The following is an 18,361-nucleotide window of genomic DNA, read 5'->3' as shown; positions in this document are numbered from 1 at the left end:
GTTCTGGATGCTCCAACACTAGAGGTTTCTAAAAAGAGATTGAACTGGCCTAGGATTTTCTGTTTCAGCAGGGGGTTGGACTAGAATACCTCCAAGGTTCTTTCCAACTTTGTTATTCTGCTATTCTGTTAAATATACTGTTATGGTGATCCATTCACCAAGTGAATCTTAAGTTTTTCAGTAAAATTGACATGTCTAAACAAAGAAAACAAACATTTTAAAATTGCCATCCATGGAAATAGATGTTGCTCCCTCCCTCCTTCCTAGAGGGATATATGGTTGCTAGAATTACAAAAGTAATGTTTTTACTCTCTTGGAAAACTTTATAGTCAGCTTTAAAAGCATCACCACAATCTAGACTAGTTTCCACACAATTGAAAGTTGCGTTCATGTGACCATTTTTTTTTGTTCCAAGTAAAATGAATCCAAATTGCTCTTTTTGTCACTGAGCTCTGGCTGTACTTTTTGACCTCTGTTTATGTTTAGATTTCTGTTTTTGAGTAAGTTCAATTACAGCTGAGGAGTGGTGGAATTTCAATGTTAGAATGTTAGTCTCCTAACTTTAATGGCTCAGATTTTATTTAAATCAGATGTAATCAGATAATTGGGGGACTGGAGGCTAAAACATATGAACAATAATTGCAGGAACTAGGTTCATCTAAACTAATGAAAAGAAGGACTAGGGATTTTCTGAAAGCAGAGCTCCAATATTTGAGGGACTGCCACCAAGAAGAATGGGTGAATCTATTCTCCAAAGCAGGACAAGAAATAATGAATGGAAACCTATCAAATAGGTTCTATCAACATAGAACCAATGAGAAATTACCTGGCAGTGAGAACAATTGATCAATGAAATGTGTTGTCTTCAGAAGTTGTGGATGCTCCAAAATTGGAGGTTTTTAAGAAGTGATTGGACAGCCATTTGTCTGAAATGGTATTGGGTCTCTTGCTTGAACATAGGGTTGGATTAGACCTCCCAGGACCTTACATTCTATTCTATTCTATTCTATTCTATTCTATTCTATTCTATTCTATTCTGTTCTGTTCTGTTCTGTTCTGTTCTGTTCTGTTCTACTGTACTGTACTGTGCTGTACTCTACTGTATTGTACTCTACTCTACTCCATCCCATCCCATCCCATTGTCTAGGTTGGAAAGGCTCTTGTTTGGAACATTTGCATAGAATGTCTGGTTTCTTAACAAGTATCTGCTATTCCGTTGGCTTTGTATCTTTTCTTCTCCATAGGTTTATGGCAACATTAATAGCCTTCTCTTCTTCTTTCCCCCAGTAGTTCTGTGTGATGGCCGAGGCTGAGAAAATGTTAAGGGCTGAGAAGCTCTTATTCCTTAGAGCTTCCTGCCCAAAGATGGACTTGCACCTGGTTTTTCTTGGTCCAGTCTGACTACTACACTATGCTGTTTCTTAAATAAACACATGGTGAGAAGTTTTTTTTTTTTAAAAAAAAAATCCAATATATACTGAAAGTTGGGGTACTGAAAAGCTGCAAGTAGGACTTATTTATTTGATTCCCAGGAAGGAAACAAGGGAGGAAGGGAAGAAGAGAATGAGGGAGGGAGGGGATATCTGATGCTTGCTGCAGGTTTTCTGCAAGAAAATTCAATGGGAAGCTGGAAGTTACTTCAACCCACCCCACTGTTTTTTGCTTATTTATGATCCTTCTGATTTTCTGTTTGGGCAAGAAAATACTTCTGAAATAATGACCCAATGGGGCACTGCTTGTCTAGTTACATATATTTAAATATGCACTTTACAAATTATATATATTTAGATATAAAGGTAAAAAAGGTGAATATTTCCCTGTCAGCTGTGTCTAACTCTAAAGCATAATCCTCACATCATTTCCATTTCTTGACTGATGGATCCAGCATTATCTGAAGACTATACACCAAAGGACACAGAACATTGTTACCTTCCCATTGAAATGATATTTATTTATATAATTGCAATTCTTTTTATGCATTCAAACATTTAGGTGGGCAAGTGCTGAGGGAAGTAATGGAAACTCACCTTATTATGTGGAGCTCGGGTCTCAAACTCGGACTGTCAGCTAACCACTGACCCATTGCATCCCATATTTACATAGATATTTTATTGTGTGTGTGTGTTTGTGTGTGTGTGTGTGTGAGTGAGAGAGAGAGAGAGAGAGAGAGAGAGAGAGAGAGAGAGAGAGATTCTCCATAGTATCTGCTGCTGCTGGTTTGGCCTGGATTAGGCGAACTGGTAGTAGCGGTGGCGGGAGGCTCTGTCCACTCACCCAGACACTTCTGCATCTGCATACTGCCCAAACCAGTAGTAAAAAAATTGGCCACCCACCACTGATACTCTCATATATCTTTACAAAAATTTAGGAAGCTATAAATGATCTTTTTGGCAAACTGATTGTTTTCCAGATGTTTGGAACTCAGCTCCCAGAATTCCTAGCAATGGAGAAGGTGAATTTGTGTACATCTGGAGCGCATCCAAGTTGGAGAAGTTTGCAATAATCAAACTGAATTTCAAATCCTTCCTCTTACTTTGCTCTTTTCAATAGAATAGGTTGGTTGATGGCGCCAGAGACTTTTGATCCTACAATGCAATAAATAATGTTGAAAGTATTCCTAGTATGAGGAATCATCCTTTGGTAGCTTAGGCACCTCATGCTGAGGGTCACATAAAGGTAATTTTCTGCTCATTATTTCTGCCAAGCTCCTTTTCAAAAGGGAGAGATAACTCAAACTGACTTGCTACAGTCTGTGTATAACTGAGATACAGCAGTCCTCCAAATTTCTAAACAGTAATATGGCGAAGATACCAAGATCACATGGCTGTTATAACTGAGCACTTGACTTTTGCCAGAGAAAACAGATCCTTAGGGTACCCAAATGCTACCAGATAAATTGTTCAATTGGATGTACAGTGTTTAAAGCTTATGAAGCTTTTTTTCTCATTATGATTTTTTCAAAATTAGTTTTAAGAGAAGCAAATTTGAATGCAAAACAGGCAGCCATGTAAAAAGGATTCTGAATTAGAAATGTAAAGCAGGTGACTTCTTTTTTCTTAGTAGGAATTGCATACCTACATCTGGAATTTACGTACATCTATAAAATCTACTATAAGCTTACATTAAATATTTCACTCAACTTTGGATTTGTCTCTGGCTCTGCATTTCATGGTTATTGGTGTGATTAGTGTTAATTTTACGGTATCTTCAAAAACAGCAATTGAGAGCACAGATGTTGATAGTAATCCAGAAGATATTATCTGTCACTTCTGTGGAAGGCAGTGAGAATTTTGAAAGAGGTATCAAGTTTCCTTAATACTGTTGACTTCTATCACTCAGCACTATGATTAAGCAGAAAATTGGTTGTCCAAGTCCATCTTATTAGAGGCCAATGACGTACCCAATAATAGGATTATCATCAACCTAGGATTGAATTGTTCCAAGCTACAGAAGTTATTTAAAACTTTTGGTATCATGTAGTTCAAACTTAAAATGCAGTATGAGAATAGGCTGCATTCTCATGCATATAGTACTCCCTAGTCACAAAGTTGAATGTCTTCTTGAATACTGAAAGTTAGACCAAAACTTTATCATCATACATATAGAAAAGCAGATAGCTGTGACACTTTTTGTCCCAAAACTATCTTTCCATGGCTAGTTTGCCCATCCACAACTTAAGTCCTTTACTACATGGTCAATAAGACGTGGGAAGATGGAGAAATAAGGCCTTGATTTGTAGATTTCATCTGAAAGCAGATCATTACAATGTGAACTGAATCAATTTCATGTAGTTGGAATGTTCTTAGCTGTCATATTAAATCAGTTTGACAATTCAAATATTTTTGTGCATGCAAATAATACATATTAAATATGCACATTATGACATGAACTATATAATTTGAGCCATTTGTATGTTATTAAGAATAGAATTATCATCTCTTCCCCGTGACATCCCCTCAAGAACTGGAAGCTATCATGTCATTCCTAATCCTTCTCTTTGTTAGACTAGACATGCCCAGTTTCCTTAACCATTCATAATTAATTCGACCTCAAGATCTCTTATCATCTTTGTTGCTCTTCTCAGCACTCTTTCTAGAGCCTCTCTATATTTTTGTATCATTGTGACTGGAAGTCACAATGATACAAAATGCAATATTCGAAGTGTGTCTCACTAATGCAGTGTAGATCCTGTGATATTAATGTTATCCCTGTATTGATGCTTCCTATGACTGCATTGTTTTTGTTTTGTTTTGTGGCAACCACAGCACATTGCTAGCTCACACTTAAGTTGTGGTCCACTAGGAAACCTAGATACCTTTCACAATTGTTTTTGAGCCAGGCACTATATATTCCATACCTGTACATTCTATTTTTCATATCTAAGTGTAAAACCATACTTTTCTCACATTGAAATGCACTTTATTGGAGAGAGAGCCAATAAAGTCTGTTAAAATCCTTCTGGATTTCAAGCATATCTTCTAAAGTGTTGGCTATTTTTTCTACCTTGATGTTGTTTGCAAATTAGATGAGTCCCCCTTCCCTCTCCTCAGCTAAATCATTTATGAAGATGTTTAAGAGTACTGGGCCTAAGCCAGAGCATTAAAGTACACCATTGCATTTGTCTCTCCATGTTATAGTTATAGTTCCATTGAGGACTACACATTGAAGTCTAAGTAAATTGTGTATATAGCATTTTCCTGATCCACTAATTAAGTCACTTTGCCAAACAAGGCATCAAGATTTGTTTGCCATGTCTGTTTTTAACAAACCAATATTGGCTTCTAGTAATCATCTTGCTTATTTCTAGATGCTCACAAGTCTATTGTTTGATTCCAAGATATTGATGTGAAGCTAATTGGTGTGTAGTTTCCTGGATCCATTTTCCCCCTTTGTGACATTTCAGTTCTTTTCCAATCCTCTGGCAGTTCTCTGGGTCTTCCAGGACCTTTAAAAGATTTTATTCAGCGGTTCTGATATCACATCTGTCAGCTCCTTCAGAACCCTGGCATGTAGCCTGTTTGAGCCTGATGATTTGAACTTGTCCATAATAAATAAATCTTTTTGCCTATTTTGATTTGTATTCCTAGTCTGTCTTTTATGATAGTGCTTTTGATAGGTTGGATTTATGTTCCCACTTGCATAAAGATTTGTGTGTGTGTGTGTGTGTGTGAGAGAGAGAGAGAGAGAGAGAGAGAGAGAGAGTGAGTGAGTGAGTAAGGCAATGGTGGGTTTCAAAAATTGTTCGAACCTACTCTGTGGGTGTGGCCTCCTTTGTGGGAGTGGCTTGCCAACCATGTGACCGGATATGAAGATGCCAATGACACTTGTCAGAACCACCTTAAATTACCTCACACACAGCACTGGCATGCATAAGAATATGATGTAAACGTGTTTTTTAAAAGGCATATTTGGTTTGCGTTAAAACAACTTCAACACGCGCAATGTTCTGATTGCACCACAAAGGCAGTAGTCATCCTTACCTTTCACAGAGGCACTGAGTTTTATAAATATGAGCATGATAGTATAGAATAATCATATCCAAGGACCAGTGATGGGTTTCAAAATTTTTTGGAACCTCTTCTGTAGGTGTGGCCTGCTTTCCGGGTCCACTGGTGGAACCTCTTCTAACCGGTTCGGTAGATTTGACGAACCGGTTCTACCGAATAGGTGCGAACTGGTAGGAACCCACCTCTGGTGTAAGGTGTCTTCACCTTCTTTGCCGAGGGACCATAAAAACCGTCTTGATGGTTTGTGCAGGTCACTCTCAGATCAACTCATACATGTTTTTTTCCAAGGAAAATAGGAGAAAAAAGTATTATGTTTGCTTGCTGCCATGATGTATTTATAAAAAAATTAAGTTGGAAATAATCAAACAATTACTGTAAAATACTGAACTCTCCAGATTTACAATAATAAGATAGTACAAAAAAATCATTTTTAAAAATGCATCAAGATCAACTACTTAGATGAAATGTTTATTCTAGGGAAACACTTCTTAGAAATTAGGTAAGAAGAAAACATTTCAGATCTAATTTAGATTACTTGGAATGACTTCTTCTAGATTTGATGTCTTACATTTGATGTCTTCTCTATAGAACAAACTAGAAACTATAGTTTTGTGTTTCCCTATTGATGGAAAAAAAACCTGAAAGATGAGAGGAGAAGGAATATGAAAAAATTGCGAAATACCAGGACTTAACCAGCAATGGTAATTCCAGTGGTAATTGGCACACTGGGTGCTATTCCAAAAGCACTGGAATTACATTTAAAACAGTTAAAAATTGACAAAATCACCATCAGTCAAATGCAAAAAGCTGCACTGCTTGGATCTGCACACATATTACAAAAATATGTTATGACGTCCTAGGCCCCTGGGTGGGTCCGACTAGTAATCAATGCCAAATCCGGCAAAACAACTGGCCGCTGTGATACAATTCTGTTGTTGCAAATAATAATAATAATAATCTTTATTCATTAAATATGAAACTCAGTCAACTGAACATTCAAAAATGTATCACACAAATACCATTGACTGGGGTTAGTGGTTGATACAGAGTGCTGCCAGTGTCCTAGATATCATCATCATCATCATCATCATCATCATCATCATCATCATCATCACCATCATCCTTCCTATTACCTATCTCCTCCCACTTATGACTATAATCTTGTTGCTTGTATCTCCACAATTTATATTATTTTATTTGTTTCCTAGTATGATTTGATTCCTTATTAGTAACCTATGACTATCACTGTTGTATCTTATGATTCTTAATCAATGTATTTTTTTCTTTTATGTACACCGAAAGCATGTGCACCAAAGACAAATTCCTTGTGTGTCCAATCACACTTGACCAATAAATAATTATATTCTAAAGAATTATGATGATGGAAATTATGTTGAAGCAGCATCTAGGGTGCTTCAATCACAATTAACCTACAAGATAACAGATGCAAACTAGCAATAACGGTTGTAAAACATCCGTTAAGTCAGAATCCAATATCATGAAACATGAGAGATACCAATCATATGCTAACTGCGGCATGAATCCTGATCCTGAAACTTATGTAGTTATTTTCCCAATTAAAAGAAACCCATTGTAACAACAGCTGAAGCTGCCGAAGTCACTTGATGTAATACAAACAAATAAACAAACATTTCCCAGAAGAACAATGAAGCAACATCTGTTTTGTGTTGCCTGCTTTCTTCCTTTGTGATGGGAGGTGTCTGGCTTCCCCTTTATCACTCTAATTCTTTTACATTAATCTGGCTTGACATCTGCTAGCAGCTACCACCTGTCCTCCTTGATGTCCTCCTTCGCACCCAATAGGATAAGTCACATACTGGAGAAGGATGTGCAGTTAAAAAGCTTCGTGTCTCTCATTGACTGGAAATTATACTCTGGGTAAGACGTTACTGCAAGAATGTCATTTCATAAAGAGAAATTTCATGGATTCATATTATGTCCTTTTTCCATTAGGCCACCTGATTTTTTCATGGCAAGGTTTGTTGTGTCTTCTCAGAATGGTGCACTTGGGTGCTTCTTGCCACTGAACCTCATGGAAAGTTTGCAAGGATTTCTCCATGAAAGATTATCCTACACAGAAAGTGAAATGTGATGGCATTTGGGGCTTCTTATATACAGTACAGCAAACAACCCATTAATTTAGCACTGATAACTTTGAAAGGAATATGCACTAAAAACGGTCATGTACCTCAGTTCTAATTACATCAAAGCTTGAACATGACCACTGAAGTAAAAGCAAGGATAGAGAAAACTCAAACAGCATTCTTCAAAATGAAAAAAAGGTTTTCTACAGTCAGGACATAAGCCTAAGATTGAAAATCAGTCTTGTCAGATGCCCCATCTTTTCTATCCTGCTCTATGGAGTGGAGAGGATAGAAAGCGACTTGAAGAGACTAGAAATTTGAAATGTGGATTTACAGGTGGTTGTTGCATATAAGTTGATTGGACAAAATCAGAAATGAAGCAGTGATAAGCCGCCTGGGAAAACCAAGGGAAATCATTAAAACCATAAAAAAGAAAAAGTTAGAATATTTTGGACATGTGATGTGTCCAAAAATAAAGCATCCGTCACTTAATCCTCCAAGGAAATATTGAAGGCAAATGAGGACCAGGTAGAAGAAGAACATCATGGCTTCAAAATCTAAGAGATTTTGGTTTGGACAAAACTCAACAGTACTTTTTTGTGATGCAGTTGACAAAATAGGATCGCCAATGTCTGATGATGGATATGGCACAACAAGAAGAAGAAATATACAGTATCTTGGTTTTTTTTCTTCTCAAGGAGAAAAGACCAGCCTAAATTCTACTATTAGCCCTTGAGCAGTAAAGATGAGGAAAGCACAAGAGGGAGTTGGCAATGGTAAGGAAAAAAAAAGAAAATTGGAGAGAGTTTTGCTTGAGGATGGATGACTTATCCTGTCAAGCAGGAGTAGGCACAGACCAGATCTTCTCCATTTCTGCCTAAGGCCATGGTTTAATCTCCCACTTTGTTTTGGGAAGCCTGTGGCATCTCATAGCAGCCACATGTTATGTGCAGCATCATATAAATATTGCTCTTTGGTGTTACTGTTGTATTTCAATTCCATAGAGTATGCGACTTTCACTAAATTGAAATTTATAAAAATTTCATTAGACCAATAAGCAGTGGTGAGTCAGATAAATGTTAATGACTCCACTATTTTTGAGTCACAATATGGTCTAACTTTGCTCGTGGTTCAATTATTACTTCCAATTAGACAGCAGATTAGAGCTGCACAAAATATTCAGCATGATAGTAAGTCAAAACCAGAAGCTAAGCAATAACTTCTACTCAAATGAAATGATTATATTATTTATCCGGCACATCTAAGGTCACTGCTTATGTTCTTTATTTATATCCTTTAACTATTCCTAAATTAGATTCTCAACAGGGAGATTGGTGGATAAAATATTACACATGTTAATACTTCATTAATATGGGAAATCCCTGAGACTTTGCCCAGCATACTACCAACATTCCTTGAACAAACCTCTTTTCTTCTAATATTCTTCCTAACTGTCTACATTCAGATATATTTGGCCACATCCATCTTTTCATTTTTAAAACCAGTTTTACTCAAAAGCCCATAATGTGCATGAGGTCCACTGTGCAATAATTCATAGTATTCAAACATCTTATTCTGATTAACTATTTCATGATTCATTCCACTGTGACTATACCAAATGCTTACTCATGAGTCATGTCTTTTTTGAGAAAGCTTTTTTTTTAGCAGTTGCTGTATTTCACACTTGGAAGCACAATTTGTACATAAAATCATCAGCATAAATCAATCCACTGCAGGATTGAAAGCCTCATTGAAGGTTATGGACCATAGATTACACCATAGAATCTTAAAGTATAATCCTAGTGGAAGGTACATAATTTTGACCACATAGACTAAGGGAGGGAGGGAGATTGATTGGTCCAAAATCAGCTGGCTAACTTCTGTAGTATCTAAGGGAAGAGCAGAACCTCAATCTCCTTGTTCCTTCTCCATTATGCCTGGCTCTGTTGTAAAATGTTGCATACCACTTGTGGTTGATTCTTCGTATTATTTAAGGAGTTAGAGAGAAAATTGTTTTATAATGTACTCTCCAAGCTCATCCATGCAATCAGTATTTATCCTGATGGATTGCTGATTGGACAATGGAAAACCCTTCCAACATGTGGCCAGTGGTTTCCCAATTCCATGATATAGCAGAGAAAATTAATGTGGACTCCATCTAAATATGATTATGGAAACAAAGCCAATTCAGAAATTAGAATGTATGGGGTATTTTTTTTTAAAGTCAAAATGGATAAGCTTCCAGATGGAGCCACAGTATATCAACTCAGCCAAGTGGCTGGCTGTTATACAGGAACAGCACATAGAATCCAGGTTGTTTGAGCCAACTGCATAAATATGAGCAACAAAACCTCTATCCATGCTAGATCCAAAGCCCATAAGGAATCGTTGCCAAGCCATCTTCTTCAACCATTCATAGGTACCAAGCCAAACCAAACTAAGGTATTGAATTATAGATGTTTTTCTCCCTTCCAAGATTAACAGTGCATCTAGAATAACCACCCAGTCACACACCAGCAAAAATTAATTAAACACTTTTTTTTTTAGAAATACTGGTATTTAGGACAGCATCCTGTGTGCTGTTTCACTCTCTTAAAAATAAATCAGCACACAAGAATGTGTGCCTCTGGAATCAGGTTCTTTGTGTACTATCACAAGATGGACACCGAAACAACTTTTTGGGAGAGAGGAGGGGGGGGGGAATTAAACAGATATGTCTTACAGCACATCGGATTAAGCTACTCATTATCTGGAAAATGGAGGAAGTAATCAAGTCAGATGAAAGATGAGTCTCTTAAAGAGCTGATAATTAAACAAGAAAAAGAATCTCACAGAGAAAATTACAACACCAGTAAGAAAAGACTTGTTGATGGACTCATTATTAGCTCTGTTTTCATGTAAATCTCAGAAAACTGAAGGGGGGGCGGAGTGGGAGAAGGAAAGGGGACTTAAAAAAAATACTTGCGTATTTCACAAGTCTGCAAGTGACAATCAAGATCCTTTGAACGTCATCTTTTCTAAATAGTTTAGGAGTAAATCACCCAGTAAGTTTGCCAGTAAGATCCAGTCAAACTCCCTCTGCCCTCTAGCGCTGATGTTTTTCAAGGATACCACTTATGCTCCCCCTGTAAAAGTATTCCAGACTGCTGTTTAATTAGCTTCTGATTGAAAAGTGTTGACATCCTACACAGGATCCTGCTAAATGGGTTCTCTCGTGCTGGGAAATATGTAAATTTCATGAAGGGCTTGATTGGATTGCAAGAGAGACTTTTAAGTAATTTTAAAGACAAGAATTGGATGAGGCAGCCAAGCTATTTATGTTGGGAGTCACATGAGTACCTAGATAAGTAATTTGGAATATATAGCAAGTTGGGAAAGTGTAAGTAGAAATGGGATGTGATGGCTCAGTGGCTAAGATGCTAAGCTTGTCAATCAGAAAGGTCAGCGGTTTGAATCTCTAGCACCGTGTAACGTAGTGAGCTCCCCTTACTTGTCCCAGCTTCTGCCAACCTAGCAGTTCGAAAGCATGTAAAAATGCAAGTAGAAAAAATAGGAACCATCTTTGGTGGGAAGATAACAGTGTTCCATGCGCCTTCGGCATTTAGTCATGCCAACCACATAACCATGGAGATGTCTTCAGACAACGCTGGCTCTTCAGCTTTGAAATGGAGATAAACACCGCCCCTTAGAGTCGGGAATGACTAGCACATATATGCAAAGGGAACCTTTATCTTTACCTTAAATGGAAATTGACATCTAGAAGACATAAGCTTCAAAGATACACAGAATCATACTCTGTAAAGGAGAATTGACTTAAAAATTACAGTTTGGTAAGCACAAAAATATATCTAGGTGTTTTCCAAAATCCCTTCCAGTCCTATGATTGTATGATTGTTGTTGTTGTTGTTGTTTATTAGTTTTCTATGCCGCCCACTCCCAAAGGACTCTGGGTGGCTCACAATAAACAGGGAAAGGGAAATAAATAAGACAATACAAAGAATTTAAAAATGCACAACATTCACAATTGAGGCAGGGCTGGATAGATCTCCACGGGGAGCACATTCCAGAGGGCCGGCGCAGAAACAGAGAAGGCTCTCCCCCGGGGGGTTGCCAGCTGACAATGGATGGCCGATGGAACCCAGAGAAGGCCAAGCCTGTGAGATCGAATCGGTCTTTGGGAGGTAATTGGCAGGAGGCGGTCTCTCAGGTACCCAGGTCCGAGGCCATGCAGGGCTTTATAGGTAACGACTAGCATCTTGAAGCGTGTCCGGAGACCAATGGGTAGCTAGTGCAGCTCGCGGAGAACAGGTGTAACGAGGGTGTACCTAGGTGCACCCACAATCGCTCGCGTGGCTGCATTATGGATTAACTGAAGTCTTCCAACACTTTTCAAGGCAGCCCCATGTAGAGCGCATTACAATAATCCAGTCTTGAGGTGACGAGGGCGTGAGTGACTATCTGAAGTGCCTCCCGGTCCAGGTAGGATCACAATTGGTACACCAGGCGAACCTGGGCAAAGACCCCCCTGGTCACAGCTGACAAATGGTGATCTAAAGTCAGCTGTGGGTCCAGGAGGACTCCCAAATTGCGAACCCTCTCTGAGGGGCGTATAATTTCACCCCCCATCCTGAAAGTTGGAATAGTTTGCCAATCTTTGGGAGGGAACATCAATAGCCATTCAGTCTTGTCGGGATTGAGCGCAAGCTTGTTTGTTCCCATCCAGACCCTAACAGCCTCCAGGCACTGGTACATCACTTCTACTGCTTCACTGAGTTGGCACGGGGCAGACAGATATAATGGTGTATCATCCGCGTATTGATGGTAGTTAATCCCGTGCCACTGTATGATCTCACCCAGCGGCTTCATGTAGATGTTAAATAGAAGGGGGACAGGACCGAGCCCTGCGGTACCCCATAATTTAGGGGCCTAGGGGTCGACCTCTGCCCCCCAACCAACACCAACTGCGACCTGTCCGAGAGGTAGGAGGAGAACAACCAAAGAACAATGCCTCCCATTCCCACCTCCCGCAACCGTCGCAGAAGGATACCATGGTCGATGGTATCGAAGGCCGCTGAGAGGTCAAGGAGCACCAGGATAGAGGACTGACCCCTTGTAAACCTTTACACTACCTTGTAAAGGTTCATCCGCATCCCTCCCTTTCAGGAGGGAGCGGGTTATCCTAAACAAGGCACCTGGGCATGATTCAGCGGATGCAATAAGAGTGGCAAAATGCAAACATTTCGCCGCCCGTATTGCCACGAGATAGGCTCTGATATAGGCTCTCATCAGTGCTCGGTCTGACTCAGACTTACTGGCCCCCCAGCAGCGCTCTAGGTATCTCTTTTGGCGCTTCATCTCCCGGAGTTCCTCGGTAAACCAAGGAGCTCTCCTGGATCCGCTACCAGGCCGCAAAGGCGCAATCTGGTTTAGAGCCTCCGTCGTCGCTGTATTCCAAGCAGCGACTAAGGACTTGACCAGACTGTGGATGAGAGTGTCAGGTATCACCCCAAGCGCTGTCTGAAAACCCATGGGGTCCATCAGGCATCTGGGGTGGAACCACCTAATCGGTTCCTCCTCCCTACAGTGGGGGATTGGTTTCCGAAAGTCAAGCCTCAGTAGGAAGTGATCAGACCATGACAAGGGCAAGATCTTAATACCCCTCAACTCTAGATCATGCCTCCACTGCTCCGAGAGGAATACGAGGTCAAGTGTGTGACCCGCTGAATGAGTCAGACCCCGGATTAATTGGGTCAAGTCCATGGCTGTCATGGAAGCCATGAACTCCTGTGCCCCATCAGAGCATTCGCCGAGCGTAGGCAGGTTGAAATCCCCCAGCACCATAAGCCTGGGGAACTTTACCGCCAGCTCGGCAACTGACTCAAGGAGCAAGGGGAGGGCTGTTGCAATGCTGTTGGGAGGTAGGTATGTTAACAGCAAGCCCACTTGACCCCCAAGGTCCAACTTCAACAACAAGGACTCACACCCAACAAGCTCCGGAGCAGGGATCCTACGAGGGACTAATGATCTTCGGACGATGACGGCCACTCCCCCACCCCTTCTCTGGAGTCGCAGCTGGTGGAGCACCTGGGGTCGTGGCGGGTGGAGCACCTGGAATCCCTCTGGGCACATTTCAGTGAGGGGGACTCCTCCCTCCGGGCCCAGCCAGTTTCAGTAATACATGCCAGGTCTGCCCCCTCGTCTAATATTAGGTCCCGGACGAGGGGAGCTTTATGAACCACAGACCTGGCATTTAGCAACAACAGCCTGAGACCAGGGCCCTGACAATTCTCGCCATCTGGCCCTGGAGTGGAACTAGCAGGGCCGGAAGGGGGGATCGCTGTGACGTAGCGGACCCTCCTTCCCCAGTAATGGCTAGCCCTGAAGTTCTCATCATACCTGCCCCTCCCAATAGTGACCGCAATGTTCCGGCCCACCCCCACAACCATAGACCCCACTTCCCCTCTCAAAGCCTCTGCTCCTTCCAGTAGGTGATTTATACCAGTCATTCTAGGATGGGAGATAGACCTGGGCCCCCCTACCACTTCTGCAATCACACTCAGTGGAGGAGGCACCAGATTATGATCCCAACCCTAATATACATACACAAGCACTCACACATACAGTCCCCACAGAGTCAGTTAAAACACAAAAACTACAACAATAATAAGATTTAAAAGTGGGTACAGACATCAAACAGGCACACCATCCACACCACATTCATAAAAATTAGCGGAGCACTGAGCAAGTGCGATTTAAAACAACGATTGTATAAAGGGAAAAGGGAGAGCTGCTCCACTCCTCTCCCTTCCTTAAGTCCCAGGAAGACACCCAAGGCCAAAAGTCCATATTGTGCTAGGTGGTTGTGGCTGGAGGGGGGCAAGGCGTAAATGCCAGATGTTAGCGAGCAACAGCTTCGCAGTCCCACACCTTCCAGATCTGAGACCAGGGAGTCCAAAGTCAGGGGGTGGCTGGAACAAATCAAGAAGGGGGGAGGGAAAGCACCAGTTGTTAGGACGCCAAATCCCCACCCCTGGAACTGCCATCCTCTATTGCTCCTAACCCTAGCCCTAACCCTAACCCTAACCGTAACCTTAGCCCTAACCCTAACCCTAACCCTAACCCTAACCCTAACCCTAACCCTAACCCTAACCCTAACCCTAACCCAAACCCAAACCCTAACCCAACCCTAACCCCAACCCCCAACCCTAACACTAACACTAACTCTAACCTCTATCACTCCTTCCCACAGACCAGGTGCACAATCAGATGGATGCTGCCCAGGTACCTATACCTATAAATCTATCTACCTATACTTATCTATACCTATCTATGCTATCTATACCTATCTATCCAAGGGCAGTAACGGGTGGTGAGTGGTCAAGGAGGACAGCTGTTACAGGCCAAAGCAGATGGTTGCAGGCCAAGGAAGTGGAGTGGAGAGTCAGTGCTGCGTAGGGAAACAAGCGAAGGATCCACAGCAACGAGGGCAGCAGGAGGAGAAATTTCCAGCACGCATAAAGAGTGAAGGGTGAGGCTGTGGTGGCGAGGAAGGCAAGCAGGATGGAGGAGGAGCGGGGCGGCATCCAGAAGAGCTACGGCGGCAGCAACCTCAGCCAGCCGCCCGATCTGCCCGACCAAACCCCTATAGAATCCCCACCTCTCTGGGGTGATGGAGGATAGTAATAGTCGTTTATGGGATCCACAAGGGTCACCACTTGGCTGAAAGGTCCAAAAAAATGCTGGAGGATTGCAATAGGATGCTGCTATCAGCAGCTATCAGCAGCTATCAGTAGTATGGCGCCGCCATCTTCCTATCCACGCCACGAGTATAAATCCGGCCACCGAGGGTTTCACCGCTCAAGGACTTCAGATGTCCGATCCTCTCTCCTCTCTCCTCTCTCTCCCTAAACTCCAAAACTCCGAAAACAAAAAGTTGTAAATAAACGCTGCTGTCTGGCCGGAGGCTGTAGTAGAACGCTGCCGTCAGCAGCGCGGCAGCGCTGTCTTCCTCTTAACGCCGCAGGGTGTAAATCCAGGCCATTGAGAGTTTCCCCCATTCACAAACTTCAGAATACTTCCAGGTGCCTGGTCCTCTCTCCTCTCTTGCTCCCCAGACTCCAGTCCTCCTCAGATGACCTTTGGTAATAATTTAACAGGTTTCGAAGGCTCTCTGAGGTCTTTTTTCATACGGCTTTCTACAGAGCGAGAAAGCCAGGCAGCCATTCAGGTCTCGCACATGCGCCTGAACATCAACACCAACTTGAAAATTTGTATGGCTATAAAATCTGAATTGTAACTAAGAGTCCACCTGGCCATAAAGATGTTAGGCAGAATTGTACTCTAGCCCCAGTGCTTTTTAATCTTTACAGCAATGATATTACAGGACTTGCATCCTTTTATATGTAGATGATATGGTTCTAATGGTGCATATACAAATAGACCTGAGAAGACTTTGCAAAAGCTAAATACCTACAGGGTTCTCAGTTGAAGGCTCCTTGATGCTCTCTGGGCTTGGTTGTTTTCTGGATTAACTGATAATGTTACCTAGTTTGGGGTAATGAAACATTTGCAAAAAGCAATCAAACTCAGAGAGCACCAAGGACATCTCATTTCAATCTTGAGCTACAAATATTCTCTTTTATGAGTGTTCTCAATTATTAAAACATCTCTTCTCCTTCACTTTTTCCTTTTCCTCCTCCTCCTCTTCCTCCTCCTCCTCCTCCTCCTCCTCCTCCTCCTCCTCCTCCTCTCGTTAAATATCAATGAAATAAAATATAAAGTGAGTGATGATGTTTAGGGGGGGGAAGTGTGAAATATAACTGGAAGTTAAATGGGGATCCTATCAAACAAGTGATTTTTTTTTTACTTATTTAAAAGTAGCTTTTGCCAACATAGGACAACGGTAAATCACTTTAAAAGAAGCTGACATGGACCGAGGCAAGTAGTCTAGTGAACTATTATTTACTTATAATTTCACAGGTACAAAATAGTTCCCTTATTGAATTATGGTATGGAATTGGAATGATTTAGAAAACCTACTTCATTTGAACAAGTTCAGACCTGTTTATTAAAAAGCATAAGAACACATCAGCTCCAGCAGAAGCAGGTATCCTTCCACATAGCCGATCAATAATTAAAGTTTTTACATATTGGCAGAGGCTTCATTCAAATAGACCCTGATAGGCTGTCCAAAATATGTTTACTGGAACTGATAAGTATGGCTCAGCCCACCTTCTGGGTAATCTGATTTATCAAAGTTATTTCACAGCATGAGTTTTTCCACCCAGTATTTACTTTCATCAGCCTCCCAGGCAAGTGTATTTTTAAACAGAGAGTCCTAGATATCAGTGCCCAAACAGACCTGGAGTTATTGGCAAAAAATAATAATAATAGATATTTAAACTGGCTGGCTAAGAACAAAATCATTTTCCAATTTGAAAATACCTGTCAATGAGTTTGATGGAATTCTTAAAAAGGGCTTATTCTAGAGCAAGATGTTGGATTCCAAGGCCAAATATGGGCATTTATATCATATGCCATACTGTGAAGAGGATGTGTGTATATGCAATGTTCCAGTCATTGAAAATATTACTCATGCTTTGTTTAACTGTCAACTCTATAGCCCTTTTAGGCTTAGATATTTAACATCCCTACTTGAAGGAGCTGCCTACTGGAACTTGAAATGCCGATTGTTCTATTTCCTTTTGGGCTCTAATGTATACATTGTGAACAGAACTGCTAAGTTTATAGTCAAGGAAGTTTAGCTAAGCACCCTTATATTGAACAGGTGAGGGTGTCATGTAGAGACGATATGTTTATCTGAATGCTGATTCTTTGTATTTATATTTATATCTATGTATTTTATTATTGTATTTTCCATTATCCATTCCCCCTCCCCTGGAATTAGATCCTGTATTGTTATGTTATGTTATGTTATGTTATGTTATGTTATGTTATGTTATGTGATGTGATGTGATGTGATGTGATGTGATGTGATGTGATGTGATGTGATGTGATGTTATGTTATGTTATGTTGTTATATTTTTTATTTTTTTATTTTATTATTTTATTTTATTATGTTTGTTGTTAAGTTTTTTCTTTTTTTCTTTTATTTATTATTTTATTTTATTATTTTTGTTACGTTATATTGTGTTGTGTTATATTGTGCTGTGCTTTGCTCTGATATATTTGTAAGACTAATCAAATAATAAACAACATCATTATTTTTGAATATTAACAAATACTAAAGTTTGTTAACTGGAAAAAATGGCATGAAACCAGGGAGAGAGAGAGAGAGAGAGAGAGAGAGGGAGAGAGAGAGAGAGAGATGAACAACAAGCAAGAGATAGAAAGAGCAGGTGATTTAATAATAATTACTAATTATTATGGACAATCCAATGTAATACAGCTGTAAACAATTAACTTACATAATAATAGCAGAATAGAGTTGGAAAGCAGGACACCAGGTGATCTCTTCTCTGTTCTGCCCCAGGAAGGAAACAGTTTGGTGGACAGGGATGATGTATCCACCAATTAGTTCTGCAAAATCACCATTTCCAAAGTTGGTGACTCAGTGATTGGTAATGTAACAAAAAATATTTGCATTATTTGGAAGCATAATAAGTATTCTGAAGTCTATTCTAGAGATTCTTTTCATTCCAGTTACATTATAAGATTGAAGAAAGCAATACAGAACATTTCCCTGAAATACAGAAAATGGAGTTCCAGCATATTAGGAAGTAAATATAA

The sequence above is a fragment of the Thamnophis elegans genome, chromosome Z (genome assembly GCF_009769535.1).
Source record: "Thamnophis elegans isolate rThaEle1 chromosome Z, rThaEle1.pri, whole genome shotgun sequence".
NCBI classification, from domain to species: domain Eukaryota; kingdom Metazoa; phylum Chordata; class Lepidosauria; order Squamata; family Colubridae; genus Thamnophis; species Thamnophis elegans.
Note: the sequence above shows the minus strand (reverse complement) of the source record.